The 18,172-nt window shown below is 37.6% G+C and overlaps 1 protein-coding gene across 1 annotated transcript in view; it reads right to left on the minus strand.

The window, feature by feature from the left end:
- Window positions 1-18,172, minus strand: part of LOC104126121 (ubiquitin-conjugating enzyme E2 E2) — a 213,474-nt gene that overhangs the window by 93,519 nt on the left and 101,783 nt on the right.

Raw genomic sequence — 18,172 nt, forward strand, 5'->3', positions numbered from 1 at the left:
ATCACTGCAATAGAGAGAAATAGAAAAGCTGTGCCTTTTTTTAGTAAGACTCAATATCAAGATAAGATAGGCCTTTCTTTAATGTTTTTACTCCCAGCAGGAGTAATAGGCAATGTAAGAAGCACTATTTAAATCCTGAAAGTTATGAACCCAAATCCTAAATTATTCTAATCCTAAAAATGTTCTTAATCAGAACACAAAGCATTGCTTAATTGTCATTTAGATGATTTCGATTATAACACTTTACCTTTTCCATTGAACATAATCTGGTACTTGGTGTAACTGATGCACTCCATGATATTTAAAGGAAGCTTTTAAAAGTTTATTGGATGATTTCCTAATTCAGATGTTTTGCCTAGTATTTTTCTCTTTCTGCAGAACAAAGTAGATCATATCCTCACAGGAATTCCTTTACTTCCATTCCATAATACGTCAGCTGTAGCTTTTAAAAATTATTTTTACATGAGTGCCGCTTCTCTTTTTTTAAACATATGATTTTCACTGTCAAATGGGAAAAGTGACTGAAATAGCGCAGACTTACTCTCATAGCTGTTATGCTATTTTTTCATGCTTGGAAGTATTGTAATGTTCAAGGGAGCAATTAAAATTGTTCCGCTGTGTAGTAATAAAGAATATGATTCTCAAGTCAAGTGCCAGCCAAGAAGGTTTTGTAAACTAAGGGAACACTGAATTTCTGGATGTCGTAATACGCTATGTAGATATTTATTCTGAAAATGATAAACTTCATTATAGTCTCAAATTTTTAACAAAAAGGTGAGAAAATAATTTAAACGGTGTCCATAGTATTACACCAATGCAATGGGCCACTTCGAAGGCAAAACATTTGAACAATAAGATTAAAAATCTATTAATATAAATAGTGTTGTTTTATAACTGACAAACGTTTTCTTTCAGATATGTTTTAACTTTATGTCATATACCATAAAATATATTTGGTTTCAGTGGCTTCACCAACCTCTTCACCATTGTATTTTTCTACTTAGAGAGACAAATTTAATCCTATTTCTCCTATTATATATTAATGTTTACAAAGACATTGTACCCATGAGAGTTACATTTCTAGGATTCAATTTCAGTACTTGAAACAGCACAGATTCAGAGGCTTTTACAGAAATAATATGTGAAAGCATTTTGATGAAACATAACTGCTTTAGGATTTCCCTTCAGTCCCTTCATGGCACACTTAACAGTATTTCTCACACTTTCAAAGAGACCTGGTCTCTTAAGTAAAATACAGACAAAACCCATAAAAATAAAGAATTTTGACAGGTATCAAACTTAAAGCAAAGTGCAGTAACGGTAACATGTGGCAAATGATACCCCTTTACTATGCACAAATCCTTTTGCAAGAAAAACAGTGAGAATTTAGTAAAACTTAGTAAAATTTAGTAATATATCCCCCCTGCCTTTTTAATTATTCCCAAACTCTCAATTTTATACAACTCTTGTGCCACACTCTCTCAAGCTTGGCATTACCAGCACACCTGAGGCCAGGTATTCCAGATAACTACTCTGAGCGGAGCAGGCAGGACTGCAGAAGACCTTTATTCCAAACCATGCAACTTGTACACATTAAAACCAGAAGTTTTTCTAACTGTGCAATTTCAATGGGAGGAAAGATGTTAGTGTACAGGGATAACAGGGGAGCTAAGTATACATCAAAAGCTCCAGTGCCATTAACTGGTGTAGTGTATCTAGTGGTGGTGGTGTGGTCTAGTTGCATCATATTTCTTCAGCAAGGCTCTTTTTGTCTCCTATTTTACATATATGTTGCAATCATCTGCAAGTTATAGTTTTTTACCCCTAAAACTAGGAATGGCTTTTTCTACATGGGTTCTTTTCATTGTCATTTTATCTATCTGTCTATTTATCTATCTATCTATTATGGACATACTAAGAGCATTGCTAGCATAAGTCAGACTCAACGTAAGATCTAGACAGGCTACCCTGGAAACAGAGAGCCAAATAACTCACGTTGCTTTTTGCAGTGAAGAAATGAAGCAGCACTGTTTGGAGTTCTCTCATTCAACTAAATGCTCCACCATTCTAGTTTTGTAAATTTTATAAAAGTAATCTGTTCTTATATGTAATTGTGTCTCAGAACAAGCAGATGGCACAGAGCATGCTCACACTGGGACTGTGGATTGTTTTACCTACAGTAGATATCCCTTCAGCAAGGTAGTCTGACCATAAGCTTGTAAGAAAGTCCTCAACCATATGTTAAACAACTACAGACTTAATCTCCACACCAAGCTCAAGACTCCCCCCACCTGGGGATGGCAGAGAGATCCAAATTTCCAGCATCTCCACAGAACTGCACATACTTGTACTGCTCTCTCCCACTTCAGCAATGAAGGAAAAAAGGGGACCGGCCTGAGGAACGCAACTAGTTGCTCTGCTCTGTTGCCTTTAATTGGTGGAGCAAGAATCCCTTGCAGTGAGTGTGAGGGTGGGCACTGAAGCATGCACAAGGATGGAGAAATATGTTATACAGTGAAGAAAAAACTTGAGGATATTTTCTTTCTAGTATTTTAGTATTATTGTGTTTTGAAATAATGGTACATAAATGAGAGTTTTGGAGAAATATCTTTCCATGTGAATAAAAGGTAATATCCTGAAGAGATTAATTTCTATTTAAAAATGTTAGAAGTAAAGATCAGGGTATCAACAGAAGGGTCTAAACACATGGCTACGGTATAGCCATACTAAGAGTACATATAAATTACTACTACAGAGTCAGCACACTGCATTGTAGTTTGGCAGAGAGCTCAGAATTCCTGAACCCTGGCCCAGGGGATCAAAAGGTGAAGATCTGAACATCTGGCTGATGGTGGGAGAGAAGATAGTTTAAGTTTCCATTCTCTTCAAGCCGGCTAATATGTCAAGCTGCATTTTCAGCACAGTAATTGATCTCTTGATTAAAACAAAGTGTTCCAGATTTCAAGGGGGGAAAAAAAAAAGCAAACACCCATATATAAAAAACAGAGTATTTTTTAGAAGTTTGGAATTCTCAAAGCATACAAATCTTTTGTGTCTAACCAAGTTCAACTTGAAGATTAAAATGGACCTTCCTATGAAGTTGACTGTATAATTTTTTTTATTTAAACATTCGAGGTAAATATAATAGGTATCCTTTGCTTCAAATACACTCGAGAATAGCAAGTAGTATTTTTGCATACGAAAGCAGCTTTGTTCAGTTTTCATAAATGGCATAGAGAAAACTCAAACTGAATGTACATTAGGGCGATTTCACACCATCTTTTTATCAATTTTACATTGGGTCAATTTAGCAGTGGGTGAGCAAGTAACACCTACAATGAAAAAATCCAATGGCAATGAAATAACCATAGTCTTTCATCTTTTCCTCTACAATATGCTTGTGTGCGTACACAGAAAGTGTTACTCTGTGATTTGAGTAATGACTGCAAGACAGAGGTGTCAAAATAGTCACTGCCTAAACCAAAATAATATCTAATTTTCCTTCAAACAAAACAAACAAAGAGTTGCATGAAATAAAGTATCCTATGCTGTGGATGACGGCTAAAATGGGATGGGAAACACCCCATGATTTACAAATCTTTGAAGTTATCTTAAGAATTAAAAATAGAATCGAGTTGGCACACAAATAAAATTCGAGTGCTAGACTAATCGCTAAGAGCACAGCTGGAACAGCAAGGACAATAAAGATCTGGGTCTCTGCCATTTTCATAAAGTAATGCTTCCCATGTTTTTTTAACCAAGGATCCCAAGCTTTTTGAGAGGTGCCTTATGTTACGCAGAGGGCAACCAAAGCAGTACAAAGTCCTCTGCCTTCTCTAGGGTCACGTGACCAACAAGTTTAAGAAAAGAAAATCCATCCCACAGCTCTTCCTGCCTATTCCCGTGCTCTCAGGTTGTGCTACTCCACACCACCTTTCAACACAGACTTCAGACTGCTTAAACTCATCTGCCAGGGCAGCTACGATGAACCCTTTTGACGAGGCTGCTACAGAAAGTGAGCTTCATAGCAATGAACGCATTTGAGCAATTAAAGACAGTGTAACACCAAAAACCGTGAACAACAAAATATATCCTAAATAATGGGCTAGATTAGGTTCTGCTGCTGGAATTCTTGAACCCTGTTGGACTCTTTCCTCACTGGCACTTTCAGAGCAGATGGAGCTCTACCAGTCTGCATTAATTTACTACACCTACCAAAGTCAAGGAAACCCAGCGATGAGAAGAAAATTATATCCTTTTTAAGCTTGTAGTATTCAAACAGCATAGCACAGGCACAGGGATTGGCTCGGCACCTCTCAGGCTTACTCAGGCTGGCAGAAAGGAGAGGGTCAAGCTGGGGATCAAAGGGATGACTCCATCCAAGATGTCACAAAATGCAGAGAAGGGTGCACCTGCTGAAAAAATTGTTTTGTTTTGTGTGTGCTGTTTTGGTTTTGGTTTTGTTTTTTTTAAGAAAGTGAAGGTCTCATTCAAAGACAGGTTTTCTTAAGAAAAATATTTTTTATTAAGGATAACTGTGATAAGAGGGCTTTCCACTTTCTAGATGTAACTCTGGGTTTGATTTATTCGTCTCCTTTATTCTAACCTTCAAATGACTCCTGCAGTCTTTTTTGCACTGTCTGAATACAAGAAATGGGAAGCTTCACAAATAAGAATAAATTGTTGTGAGATGAAACTGGAAAGTTGGAACCAAAATACCTCAGACGGTAAATGGCATGAAAACTCAGCCTCCTTTATCCTTGGAGACTCATTTGTATAGTTACAAATCACAGAAAAAAATCTTTCAAGATGAAATATGAAAAATGATAACAGAAAATAATTGCTTAACACATGCATAAAAGTATGACCTGAGCAGTAATGCTGTGATTACATTTACTACCTGAATAAACGCTTGGCTTTGAGGAAAAGAGATTCTCTCAAAAGACATATCTATAATTACAACTCCTTTGAAATGGATGTTGTACAAGTCCTTAGAAAACATTACACATAACTAAACAATTTCTGCAGCTAATACACAGCAGAGCCTGAGAGCCCCCTGGTACACGCTGCACTGAAACACCAAGTTTGTCTCTTCATGAATTCCTGTAAAAATCCTGTCTCTCTCTGGGAACGATTCTCTCTCTACTTCATCTTTTTACATGCAAAAATACTACTAGAGAGAGGACAAGGTGGGTGGATACTTTTGGAATATGTGAACTCTAACTATCCATAACTTTGGTAAAAATTCTGTAATAAATGACGGTAGTTATGTGGAAAAAAAAATCGCATCACTTTACCCTGCCTGTGCAAATACATCTCGGTAACTGATCTTTTACTATAAACGGTTACACTTTTGTTATTTTTAGTTAACTCTGAGCAGGATGCCCTCGGGAGCCACAAACTCCCGGTTATAATTGCAGCTACGGTTTTGAATCTATTGCCTGATGCGTACAATGCCTTACACTGACCATCAGACAAAAGTTGCATACAGAGATTTCTCATATGCTTCAACAGAGCAGGGCGACCTCTGCACGGTAATTAATATAATTCCATCTTTATTGGAGGCTCTGCTGGGGTGCTTCTTTGTTTAGTATGGCCCATCTGACTGAAAGATGCATGCCCTCACGTAATCCTCAGCCACCTTTGAGCAGTCCACCAAAACGCAAGTCATAAAAATGCAGAAGTAAAGTGCATACTAAGTGTTAATAAATAGAAAGGCATTTCAAGTAGAATATTCCCAAATCTAAAGCCAGTCCTATGATCATTCCAAGCTCCTTACAGCAACTACACACACTCTGCACTCTCTTTTCCACCCTTCGTGTGGACCATTTCAATCAGAACGTACCTATCCAAAGCGCGCACCTCCTCCTCTACAGATCTGGGGAAAAATCCAGCCTTGAATGCACCTTCAGAGGGACCATTCTTCATCCCCCGCAGCACTCGTTTCAGTAGACTCCTTACCTATGCTGGTATAACTGCTTGATACAGCTATATGATGAACTGATACAGCTACAAATCAATAAGCAATAATAATAGCAATGACAACATTAAAGGAGAACTTAGTGGACAGAGGCTGGAGCTGCTCTTGAAGACAGACCTGGGTAAGCACCGTCGTAGCAGGAGAACATCTGCAGCAATTACTTGTGCACCAGCCAAGGCAGACAAATCACACGCTCCAGGTGTACCCAAGTATTCGCAAGGCAGCAGCAAACTAAGGTAACTAATGCATTGGCTTGAAAACCTGATGAGTCTGAGTATAACCCCATCACTAGCTCCTACTACCTTGCTTTATTCTCCACATTTGCCTACCACAGGATCTTTCTTTCAGAGGGCACAGTGGGAGACCAGGGAAACTGCCCACGAAGCAGGACTCAACATCACTATTTCATTCTAATTTCGTTCCAAGCCAGAGAGTTGTAATTTGATTGATTTTGGATTAAAGTCAAAATCAGAAGGATCTCTGACCTCTGAAATGTTACATGGGCAATTTTTGCTAAATTAGGACTCCATGAGTTGGATACACATATGTTGCGCGACAGATATGTTTTACTACTGATACGCTACTTAAAACACATGCAGTATAAAATATGGTTAAGTATTTAAGTAAAACTTAAAGAACAACCACAAAGCACCAGAAAAATGCTGTAAAATACCCATAAGGGCGTGGTTCAAACAACAGAAAACAAGAAATTAGGGGGTTGAGGCTTGGAACTATCAGAAAATCCCTTAAAACCACATGAATTTCAGGGAATTATAAAATTGTTTCAGGCTATAATTTTAATTTTGGGGGCATCTATCACTATGAAGCAGATTATTAACAATATTTAAAATTAATCTTCATGTGAACACATTGATGTTTTTAGTCACACGTTATAAAAATAAAACCAACCAAGGGCAAATCTGATGTTTTAATTTATGAAACGGCAACTGGAAGTCCTGCTTTGCTTATGCACCTGACCTTGCTATGCTCATGGTGTCTCTTTGCAAAACTGCTGAATACTAATTTTTAAGCATGTCGTCCTTCAAGAGCTGCTTTAAGCACCCCCTACTACACGAACAGATGAAGCAAACTGCCGACAAGCTGCAGCGCATGTAAGACACACAATGTGGTTAACAAACAGCGCTCTGTAAAACCACAAAGGCCAACTAAGTCTCTGATTAAGTCAAGCGAAATCAGGACTGTTAACGCCAGGATTACATTTATATCTGGCTTCCTAAGTTTTAGGCTTCTCTATCCATTTAAACACAGATGTCTTGTACCCCCTCCATGAAAATATCAGACAAAACTAAGCCTGACCTTGGAGAAAATTTGTGGAAGGGGAACAAAGTGGCAATTAACCCCTAAGAACTGCACTTCCATTTTCTACCCTCCCACTGCTGACTTTGTCATTCCTTTAATAACAGGAAGATTTTCAAAATTTCTAGTCCATTAACCAACAGCTTGTGGACACCAAGAAGCAGACGGGAGAAGGCACATTAAAATCAGGTTTTGTTTAGGAAGGAAAAAATAGAAAATGCTGCACATAACTGTACAGAGAGGAAGACGATATCAGCGCAACTCATAATCTGAAGTTTTGAAAAGTATTTAAGGATGCTTCTGTAGCTTTACAGGATTCAGGCTTTGGAGTCCTGTTGTTAACCAGGACTACTTTCTGGAGAATTTTTTACTTTTTTTACCATGAAGAGATAAAACATATTATTTAAAATATGTGAAAAAATCATAGAGAATAATTCTTAATATCTGATACCCTAAAGCTAATAAATACAGATGTACTGGATTTTATAATTTAAAAGTTACTTTAATACTTCCCTGATTCAGTCTGTAACGTGATGTATCTACAGATATTAAATTTTACTATCAAATCCACTAGAATAATTAATCTGTAAAAATGCTGTCCATTTTCACGGCTTTATTTTATATATTTAATTGAGCTTTCTACACTGTAAATTACAATCTTAAGGGACCAATGTCTTACATTTCATCAGATTAATGCTCTGCCAATTTAATGTGTTCACTAGGAGCAGCAGTTTTCATAACAATCAACTAGCTCTCAGAATCCTCTTTTGGATGTTAAAAAGACATTATTTCTATTCCTAAGATCTTTGCTATTACTCTCTCCAGACATAGCCTCGCTCATAATATTAGCTAGCAGGAGATTATCATAATGTGCTAAATGGTTAATCAGATCTTTTCTATGTTTTGTATTTATTATTTTAAAATTTCTATTTTCTCTTTTTATCAACACAGTGCTGTGACAAAGGTCTGGAGAGCTATTCTATGAATTGTCCTAAGTTTGTGATGAAACATTAACCGAGATTCAGGGTATAATCTGACTCCACAGAATCTTCTTCTTCAGCTCCTTGTATGCAAATGAGAATGAAGAAATAGAAATTCCTCTGAGGTTATAAAGTTTCAGGTGTCTGATAGAGGAGAGAGGGTGAGAACAAGAACTGTTCTCCCCTCCTCCAAGTCAATTCACACAGATACACAAAATCAAAGGTAGGCAGCCCTGGAATGCCCAAGCTCCATTCCCTGCTCCAGTCAAGGAGTGATTATTTACATAAATCCAGGCAGCACCCCTGGGATACAGCGAGAGGACGCCTCCCAGCAATACGCCACAGCACAGTAATTCCTCAAGACACCTTCACGGGAAAAGAGAAGTGCAGATTCAAGGCTACTCGGGCCATAAAGGAAATGGCATGAGGCTTTCCTGCATCTGGATGCATTTTTCCCTCTTAAGGGATGGAAATAACACCACTTCTCCTTCTGCTTTTATACATATACTCCTTAATTATTTTTTTTTCTTACAATTTCATGAGGGCAATTTTGAAAACTTTTGAATTTTTTTAAAGACAAAATGAAAGGAAATCAAACAAAACCAGAAAGATTCTGAAAACTTTAATTTCGCGTTTCTCCCTCTCTGCCTTCCCAAACTCTCCCACTCATTTTTTGGTTCAGGTGTGAAATTACAGACTCCCAATGAGATTTCCCACTGTATTAACTTTAGCATCAAACATTTCTGAGTGGTTGCATTCCTTGCATGTCAGAGTAGAGAACAAACACTGTAAACCTCATCCAAAGCTCATGGCCCTAGAGTTCAAGTTTAGAACTTTATTTTTCATTTAAATGACCAAATAAGTTTTTGGCCCTCATTTACAAGGAAGCTATGTTTCATGCATTTACATTTACACAAATCTATAAGAAGTCCAAGATGACAGCTTTCTGGATGTTAATTCCAAAGCCCCATGCTCTAGGGAATCTCACTAGAGCACAAGCAGGGGGCTATACACAAGCCAGGAGATTAAGTACAAAACCCCCTACTACCTATAACTGGAGATACATTTCAACTACTAAGTTAGCATTTAGAGGGTTTCCTTTGCAGATCTATCTGCTTAAGGAAATCTGCTATTTCCAAGGAGAGAAGCCTATTGCTCTATCAGATGCAAAGACACCCCTTGCCACTGCCCCTGCCTTCAGCGTCAAGAGTCTCACAGAAGCTCTTGCATGATTAACAGAGCCATGAAGCAATGGCTGGTCTTAAGACTGCCTTAATTAACCCCGATTCCCCTCACCGCTTCTTTTACCTTTGTGATCCAAAGATCTGAGAAAGCACTTCCAATCCCCTTCCACACCTTCAGAAGTCTCTTTAAAAGGTGGCAGCTGGTAGTGTCACTCTCCTCAAATTAATCTAAGTAGCTTCACAGGGATATCCAACGCTCAGTCTTGTTACGCCAATGGTCTCATTATTGCAGGACTGAAATTCCCACAGAAAAATGCAATTTTAGGAGGAACCACTCTCAGCCTCTGAAGCATCCCTCTCTGTCGCAAGGACACAAATCTACGCAGGACGGAGAGACCTGCCTACCCCCTCCCCAAGCTCTGCAATAGTTGCTCAAATAGGAAAAAGCTCACAGTCCTCTTCCCCCTGTCTTTATCAAAGCAGAAGAGAGTAGGATACATTTTTTGCTCCTTGCACATAGCTGAATGGAGAAAAAGCATCAGCTGGATCTATGCAGCTCAAACCCACTGCTGACAGCAAGAACATTGCTGTTTTTCTCAATACGAGACAACCACAACTTGGCAGGTTAATATTCAGACAATTCTTAATCAGTGAAACTACAGACCAAGGGGCACTTATCTAACTACTTATCCTCTGCATCAATAAATATCAGAGGTTATACATCCCTACAATAGATTTTTTGCATTAAAAGTTCCATGTTACTCATTTAGTCACATATTTCTTCAGCTTGTTAAATTCTACGAGGCACTTACAGAGATACATACAAATATGCCATTTATATATCAACAAAGGACTAAAGCAATTACAGAGTGTTTGTAAATGTTATAGCACATACTGTATTATGCAAGTGAGGAACAATATATCAATCTCACTGTTCTCCTGGTTGAATATAAATGCAGTATTCATTCATATCTCAGACAAATATTGTAATTACTTACTTTGTCTATTTTGCTCTGTAGTATCTTATAGCAGAATGTTATCACATACAATGAATGGCATGGTATAGGCATTTAAAACATCAGCCTTGGAATATGTACATATAGCATGGTTTGGGGAACCATTCTTAACATAAACTGCAGGACATATATGGGAAGATCACCTGCCAGATTATCGCAGGGGGAAAGGAGCTGGAGTACTACAGATCATTAGATGTGACATACCCATCACCATTATGGCTGTGAAGAAAATGAGGGAAGAGAAACTGTCACAGGAGATGCTATGGAGAGAACTCAGTAATATAGTATCATATATAGGCAAAAGTAAATAAAAAAGAACCACCCAGTGTTCAAAGATTCCTAATTAACTTGAAAAATCAAGCGCTTGAAAGTTCAGGGATGTCAGATTTATGGTTGTCTGTGCACTTATATTTTCTACTCATTGTGCAGTAGTCTTCCGTACTACATAAAGGTAACCTACCTGTCTCACCACCTTATTTACACAAACACACCGAAGAATTATCTCAAGTACTTCTTTGTTCACATTTTCAGTGTACGGTTATCGGTTCCGCTGAATTTATTCTGCATTTACTACTAATTGACATGAATGTCTCATATTCACCAACTTAACGATAATCTAAGGACTTTTGGAGATAAGGATAGGAAAGAAACAAATGTAAAAAATACATGCACAATCTCAGAAGCATTTCTCATTTTCTATCTTCTTTTCTCTCTCAAGTGGATTGGAACTGAAGTAGAGTAAGGATTTACTAAAGACACTCACTGTTCTGCTAAGATGAATCATTTCACCGCACTCTCAAACCTAATTAGCAATATGTTAGCGAGTGGAGAGAACAGATAACAGGCATCTAATCTGCCAAATGCTGCATCCACAGAGGCCCATTTATCTAACCTGTGTGGTGTTTGGTGAAAATCTGGACAGATTGCTACGCCCTTAGAGAAGACCGCCTTTGTATCTGACGTGACCTTGCAATTTCTGAAACACCAGGTTTAAGTTGTAAGTACTGAATATTTGGGTATAAAACACTGAGCTCAGAGGTAACATGAAAAATTGATTCACAGCAATGCATATTGTATTAAAAAAAATAATCTCTTTGGTCATTTAGGAGCCATTACTATCATTACCTCATGAAGGTGATTAATCTCTTCCGAAAATACTGGGTTTATAGTTTGGGACCTATTTTATTTCATATTTTACTGACCTTGGGATGAAAACAAAGATGCACTAATGCAGTTTGTTGAGGATACAAAGTCAGGAGGTAGAGTCTTCCTAGAGGAGGAGGATTTGAATGTCCTGTGGGGGGAAATGCATGATCTTGAAGACCCCAGAAACAGAACTGGGTTGAATGTAATAGTCCAAAGGTCACATGGGACTAATAACAAGAATTCCTGATATATACTGGGAGCTCATTAGTTGGAAATAGCAGCCTATTTTAGTCAGTCACAGGATGACTATGAGCCACTTAATTGAATCTGACCATGAAAAGGGCAAGGCAAGCTATATTTGTAAAGAAGGGGGAGTATTCATACCATTGTATAGCCTGTACCGAGACCTCATCTGAAGTATTTTGTATAATTCCAGTCACACATGTTCAAAAAAAAAAGATTAATTCAAATTTGAACAGGTGCTGAAGAGGACTATTACAGAGATCAAACATAAACCTATCTTATGGAAGGAGACTGAAGGGACTTGGTTTTTTGTGCTGAAATATGAAGTCTGGTAAGAAAGATGATTGCTTGCAGCAAATGCACTAGGGGCAAAAGATTTGTTAAATCTGTGAGAGAATGCTGGTATTAGAACAAATGGGTAGAAACTGGTTATGAATAAATTAAGGACGGGAACTGGAAGAAGGTTTGTAATCATCATTACAGGAGTGTGGTCCTACAACAACCTTCCAAAAGGAGAAATTGGGGAAAGAAAATCTAATAGGTGGAACCTAACCAGCCTAGGTAAAAGACCGTATAATGTTGCATGCCATGGCAGGGGACTGGATTTGGTGACCTCTAAAGTCCCTTAAAATCCAATGTTTCTATTGGCTTAGCTGAAAGCTCTCATGTCTCTGAAGAGCTGTTTGCAGATACAAGCACCACAGCCACCACAGCCCATACAGTGATTAAATTCATTTTAAACAGCCTTTTTCATTCTGAACTATCTTTATACTTCAAAATAGCCATTTGTAAAACCTTAATAAGGTACAATTGCGCAGTCATACTTTCAGTACCCACAGCAGAATTATAGTCATGCAGTTCAAGATCAGAACTGGTGTCACAAGCTATCTACATCTAAAGCGTACAAGTCAGAAGTGTTCTGCATCTAGTGGGCAGGCTTGGCTTTTAAATCTGACATCTTGTTTGAAGCAGCCAGCCCACCTCAGGAAAAATTAAAACCATAAAAAAGAAGTCATCGTAACCTGTAAAAGGGAGGATGCTAATAGCTAGGACAGTGACCTCTGGGTATTTATTCTCTATTTAATTATTTACTAAATAAAGCCTCTAAATAAACCAAAAGTGAGAGAAAAAAGAAACTCTCCCAGCATGAGATATGATAAACAATAATTTCATAGTACATCATCATCATCAATCTCCTCTTGCTTAACCAGTTACAGCAGGTGCACTTACAGGCTCTCATAATCCAAACTAAGCAATCTATATATAACTAAAATTTGATTAATGCCAATTTCCAGTACTATTCCCTTTTGTCTCACTACCATAACTTTTTGTGATTTTCTACATTTCTGCTATATAAAAGTTCTTCCAGATAAAATATGATATCTTAAGATAGAAATAGTTTCACACAATTGCTAAGTGGAGTAATTTGCTCAGTTTTGAGTTATAATATGGGAAGAAAAAAGAAACTTCATGACCTCCTGTAATATTAAGATTTCTAAATGAGCGTTTCCACAATGTGGACTGAACCTTCTAAGTATTTAAAGATGTGACCAGTTAATACTGCAATGTTTAAAAGGCATCATTTAGTCCATGTACAAATTCAGAGACCATTACAGAACTGCCTCCTCATATAGAAGAAAATTCATGGCAGCCTAAGTAACTTCTCAAGACACATGGGCTTTACTAAAGAGTTGTTCAGATTGTTGTGCTGTCTGTACAACACTTATATAAACACAACGGCAGAAGATAAGCACTCAATAATTTAGTTCAACAACAATATAATTCTTTCTAAAGTAACTTGTTGGATCTGATTTTAACTCTATGGAAAGAGCTTGTCATCCCATTATTAAGGCCTGCCAGAATAAAGTAAATACTGACACAAAAGCTGGAGTTCTTAATATTAATCCAAATGTAAATTTTCACTAAATTCATTCTCTAGGCAAAGAGTAATTCCTCTTTGTTACAGCATTTTTCATACAGCACAAACCTCTTTTATTCCTTTTCTAAGTAAAGCTATTCAGTCAAAGCCAGCCAGTACCTCCAAAATGCAAAGCCACATCACACAGCTTCAGAATACACTTTGAAGGCACCTTTGGAGCTTTACCTAAACCAGAACTGCTGATAGATAGCCTGTGACTCTTTTATTAGGAAGGCTAATGTTTTCATTCATCAGAACACAGTAAAATATTTTAAAATACTAAATTACTAAACAAGTATTTAAAATATAGCTAAATAATATATAATTTCTTGCTAGACCAAGCCTTCAAGCACTATCTGAAGCAAGGGCATGTATCTCCTAAAAAAGGAGACAAAATCATATCAACTAATTTTTGTATCTAGTGTCCAGTATGAATATTTTTATACATTAAAAAATCTATATATATGCTGATGCTTCCTAATACACATGGGGATGTGTAGATAGCTCTGATTCTGAAGAACCAGGTTTACTTTTACATAATGAGATCAAGTTGACACATTGGAAAAAACACGATTAACTTTGCTAGATTTGCTCAACTAAGGAAACTATGGGATCATGTCAAATACTTGCCTGTCTATATAGAATTAAACCGTGACCTGACAGTAGCAGAGGTTCACCCTGAACTCCAAATTACTTTGCAATTGCAAGGCTTGAGCACTACCCCTATAATAATTTCAGTTTTGCCAAACTGTCTCGGCAACTTACTAATAAAGACATAAAATACATTCAGTTGTCAGAGTGATTGATGAAAATACTAATGGTATTCTGCTTACTTATAAAAAAAATTACTCTGGCTCTTCAGGCAAGTTGAATTTTATGAAACTGAATTATCACATTGTTATTTTACAGTTTACAATTTACGTTGAAGGATCCCTTTATATTTAAAGACTACCAAAACCCCCAAGTTATTATGGGAACAGTGAATATAAAGAAAAACTTCTGCCTTCCTGATACATATTGTATCCTCCAAAACTGTTGCCACAATAATCTAATGTCCTGTCAGATGTCCTTCACAACTGCTCTCGGTTTCAACACAATACTGTCAGCATCTCCCCACTCCCCCTCAACCCACCTAGCTTACACCTTTCAGCTTTTTTCCATTTTCTTCCAAATAATGTTGGGCAGGGGTGTCTGCATGTTCACAAACTGGCTAGATATTGAATGTGGGCCAAATTAACTTGAATTTCTCAAGCTTATGCTGCTTCCCCAAGCAGCAGAGTGAGGGAAGAAGTGGTGAGAAAAGCTCATCACCAGCTCTGATGAACTGTTGCTGTTCATGATACTTGTAAAACAGACTAATGAACGTATGGACAGGCAGCAAAATAGCGTACATCTCATTTAATGAGAAAAATAGACTATACAGTTTACAATTGTCCAGACCAACTCAAAGAAGCAGAATTTCTAAGAATGGTATGCTGTATTTATTTTGCCATTTGTGGTCAAAATTACTTAACCTTGATAACTTAATTTACATGTATTTGTTATCTATGCTAATTTTTTTTTCTTCCCATGCCTGAGCTTTTTTTCCCTGTTTTAATTTTAAGGCACAGCAGGGTTCCTGCTCTGTTCCTAATAGCTTTTCCTGACAAAAGAACACATGCTTATAATACAATAGTGAAAAAATTATAAGCAGAAAGCAACCAAACCAAAGCAATCCAGCACCCAAACATGCACACGTATCAGCTGGGGAATTCTCGCCGACTTCAGCTGCTGCTAGTTTTTTCTTTGGCAGCTTTCTGTTCCCCTGAAAATCTCCAACCTCATTTAAAACCTGGCCAAGTATGTTCAGCAGTAATTCCACTTTTCTGTTAGTTTTAAGAGGCTAATAACAGGATGTTTCATACAGATGCCTGGCATCTCTGCAGCGGCCTGAGGCACGACTTTTGATTCACTTGAGGAATTGGTCCCGGAAGAGTCAAGTTCAAGTCCCTATGACAGTGGTGCCCCAAACAAATTAAGAGAGGCAAAAGGATAGTCCTTCATTATACCACAGGCAAGCATAGCCCCTAAAAGAGCTTCTAGGTCAGCTGCGCTCTGGAAGAGAGGATTCTCTGTCTCCTCTAGAAACTTTAAGTCCTGCCGTTGCATTTATGCAGTACAATATAGCTACAGTAGATCAAATAGTCTAGTTTCTATATTCTGCCACTAGATTACTATATATCAACACTACACAAAGAGCTGGGAAGTTTATACTGCAGTATTACAGACTGACGAACAAAACACAAATATATGTTTCCATGCGAAATGCATCTATTCCAGTAACAAATTTTATGGTGCATCGTCTACATCAGCCGTTTCTCAGACAGCCACTATAAAAGCACAAATTTAGATCAACTTGAAACACCTGCACTTGAAATTCCGTGCCAGCAGCAAGCTGATAACATAAGAGGAAAGAAGTCTTTCATGTTAATAAACAATGTAATGGAACTGATACCGTGTGTGGCTATTGTCCTTTCAAGTTGCTTTGAGAACATCTACATAAATTAAATGCTTCTTTTTGCATTATCAAATCTCTGAGGTTATGATATGCTGTATTTTATTAGTTCAGCAGTCTCATTCAAATAGTAGCTATCTAACACGATCCTAGCAATTAGTACCTTATGTACATTCTTGAACCAAATTCCTCCCCTGGGATTTAAAGAAAACCCAGGGTCTCATTTGAGTCTCTCTTGTAATTCAGCTACACGCTACACTTTTACAGCTATGCAAATTAGCTTCAAGGAAAACTGTGATGTACAGCAAAGGAAGAGATCTGAAAATTAAAATCCTGCAGGAGAGAAAATATTTAAAATTTCCTTTACATTTTTTCTTTTGTTTAGCTAATCCCTAAAGGCATTAGGGCAGCATGTTCCATCTTGAAAGTCCCTGTAGAATCATGTACTATTGAGCATAACTACAAATGTGATGCTTTGAGCAGCCAGATAATGGTTTTTAATTGGCTCATCATTGCAGCTTCAGCCCAAAAGCACAAAAATGAATTTAGAACCAATATTAACAGGTGATAATTAAATTATGGGGTCTGCATGCTTAATATATTGGAATAAGGCAGACGAGGCAACTAAGACCATTAACTTTAATAATGGAAATCAGTATCTACCTTAAGCAGTGTTTTATAGCACATTAGCAATGGTTGATTAGTGTTAAATCATAAAGTAAATTTTGTTTTCTTACTAAAGCTTTTTTTCACTTATTCTACTCTGTACCCGTGTATTTAGCGTGCACACTAAACTAAGGATGCCCATTTGAACCATTGGGCAAATAAGCAAAAACCACAAACAAACCAGCTAATTAATTCATTGTGATGACTTGAGTACTTTATTTGTTACCCAAGTAAGTGATTTATTACCCCTTAATATTAAAGCATATGTAGATTGAACAAGGAGTATAGTGGGAAACTGTTTTGAGTTAAATAGTTTTAGTCCACGAGGTCTGTAACCCAGATTTCCCATTCTCCCGTGGCGAAGCAGAACTACCTGGGTGCACTGTTCTTACCACTGTAAGAAACGATGCCATGTACAGATTAACCCTGCCCTTCCTTAGAGCAACAAAAGCAAACTGTGATGATGTCTCAGCGTCACTTGAACTCATCAAAAGAAAGTGCTTTTTTCTCTTTTTTTCATATATTCTTTTCCATGCCTTTACACCTGAGGAAAGAGGCAGGCTTCGAATTTTCCTGTCATCTTTAGACGGGCACTCCACTATATGTCTTTTTCTCCACCTCCACCCTCTTCTCCATTCAATTTATCTTATCTAATGCAGCACTATCTCCTCAATCTTGCAAAACTCTGTTTCATCACCTATTCTGAGTCTCTCGTGACTGCTGTCTCCAAATTAAAGCTTTCATTCTGCTTGCCTTTCTGCTGCTACCTACACTCTTTTGTCTTTTCTGCAGTCTATCCTGTCAACTCGTTCTTTCCCTTTACACCAGAGTGCTAGGGTTCCTTTCTCTACGTCTATGTCTGCCTCTTCAGCTTGAGCTCAGCCACCAGGTTCCCCTATTTCCACTCCTACTTACAGAGTGTGAGCTATCCAGTGCTTTAGGAAACTTAGTTTTTCGGTGAGACTTCTCTCCATTTGTGAAATCTCTCATTTCTGCTTCTCTCTTCCTCCTCGAGCTTAGTTTTGATCAGCACTTGCACCTTCCATGCTATTGAGTATTTTCCACATTCAGCCTCCATCTGAAAAAACTGTCTTCAAAACCTGGCCCTTCATTCCCTGTTACCTTCTTTTCTTGCCTTTTAATGTTTTCTAACATCTTTCATCTGGATGGACACACATGAATTCCTTTCCTCCCTATAAAAAACACGGTAAGAGTGGTCCATGAATCT

The sequence above is a fragment of the Egretta garzetta genome, unplaced genomic scaffold, assembly GCF_000687185.1.
Source record: "Egretta garzetta isolate BGI_Z169 unplaced genomic scaffold, ASM68718v1 scaffold94, whole genome shotgun sequence".
NCBI lineage: Eukaryota > Metazoa > Chordata > Aves > Pelecaniformes > Ardeidae > Egretta > Egretta garzetta.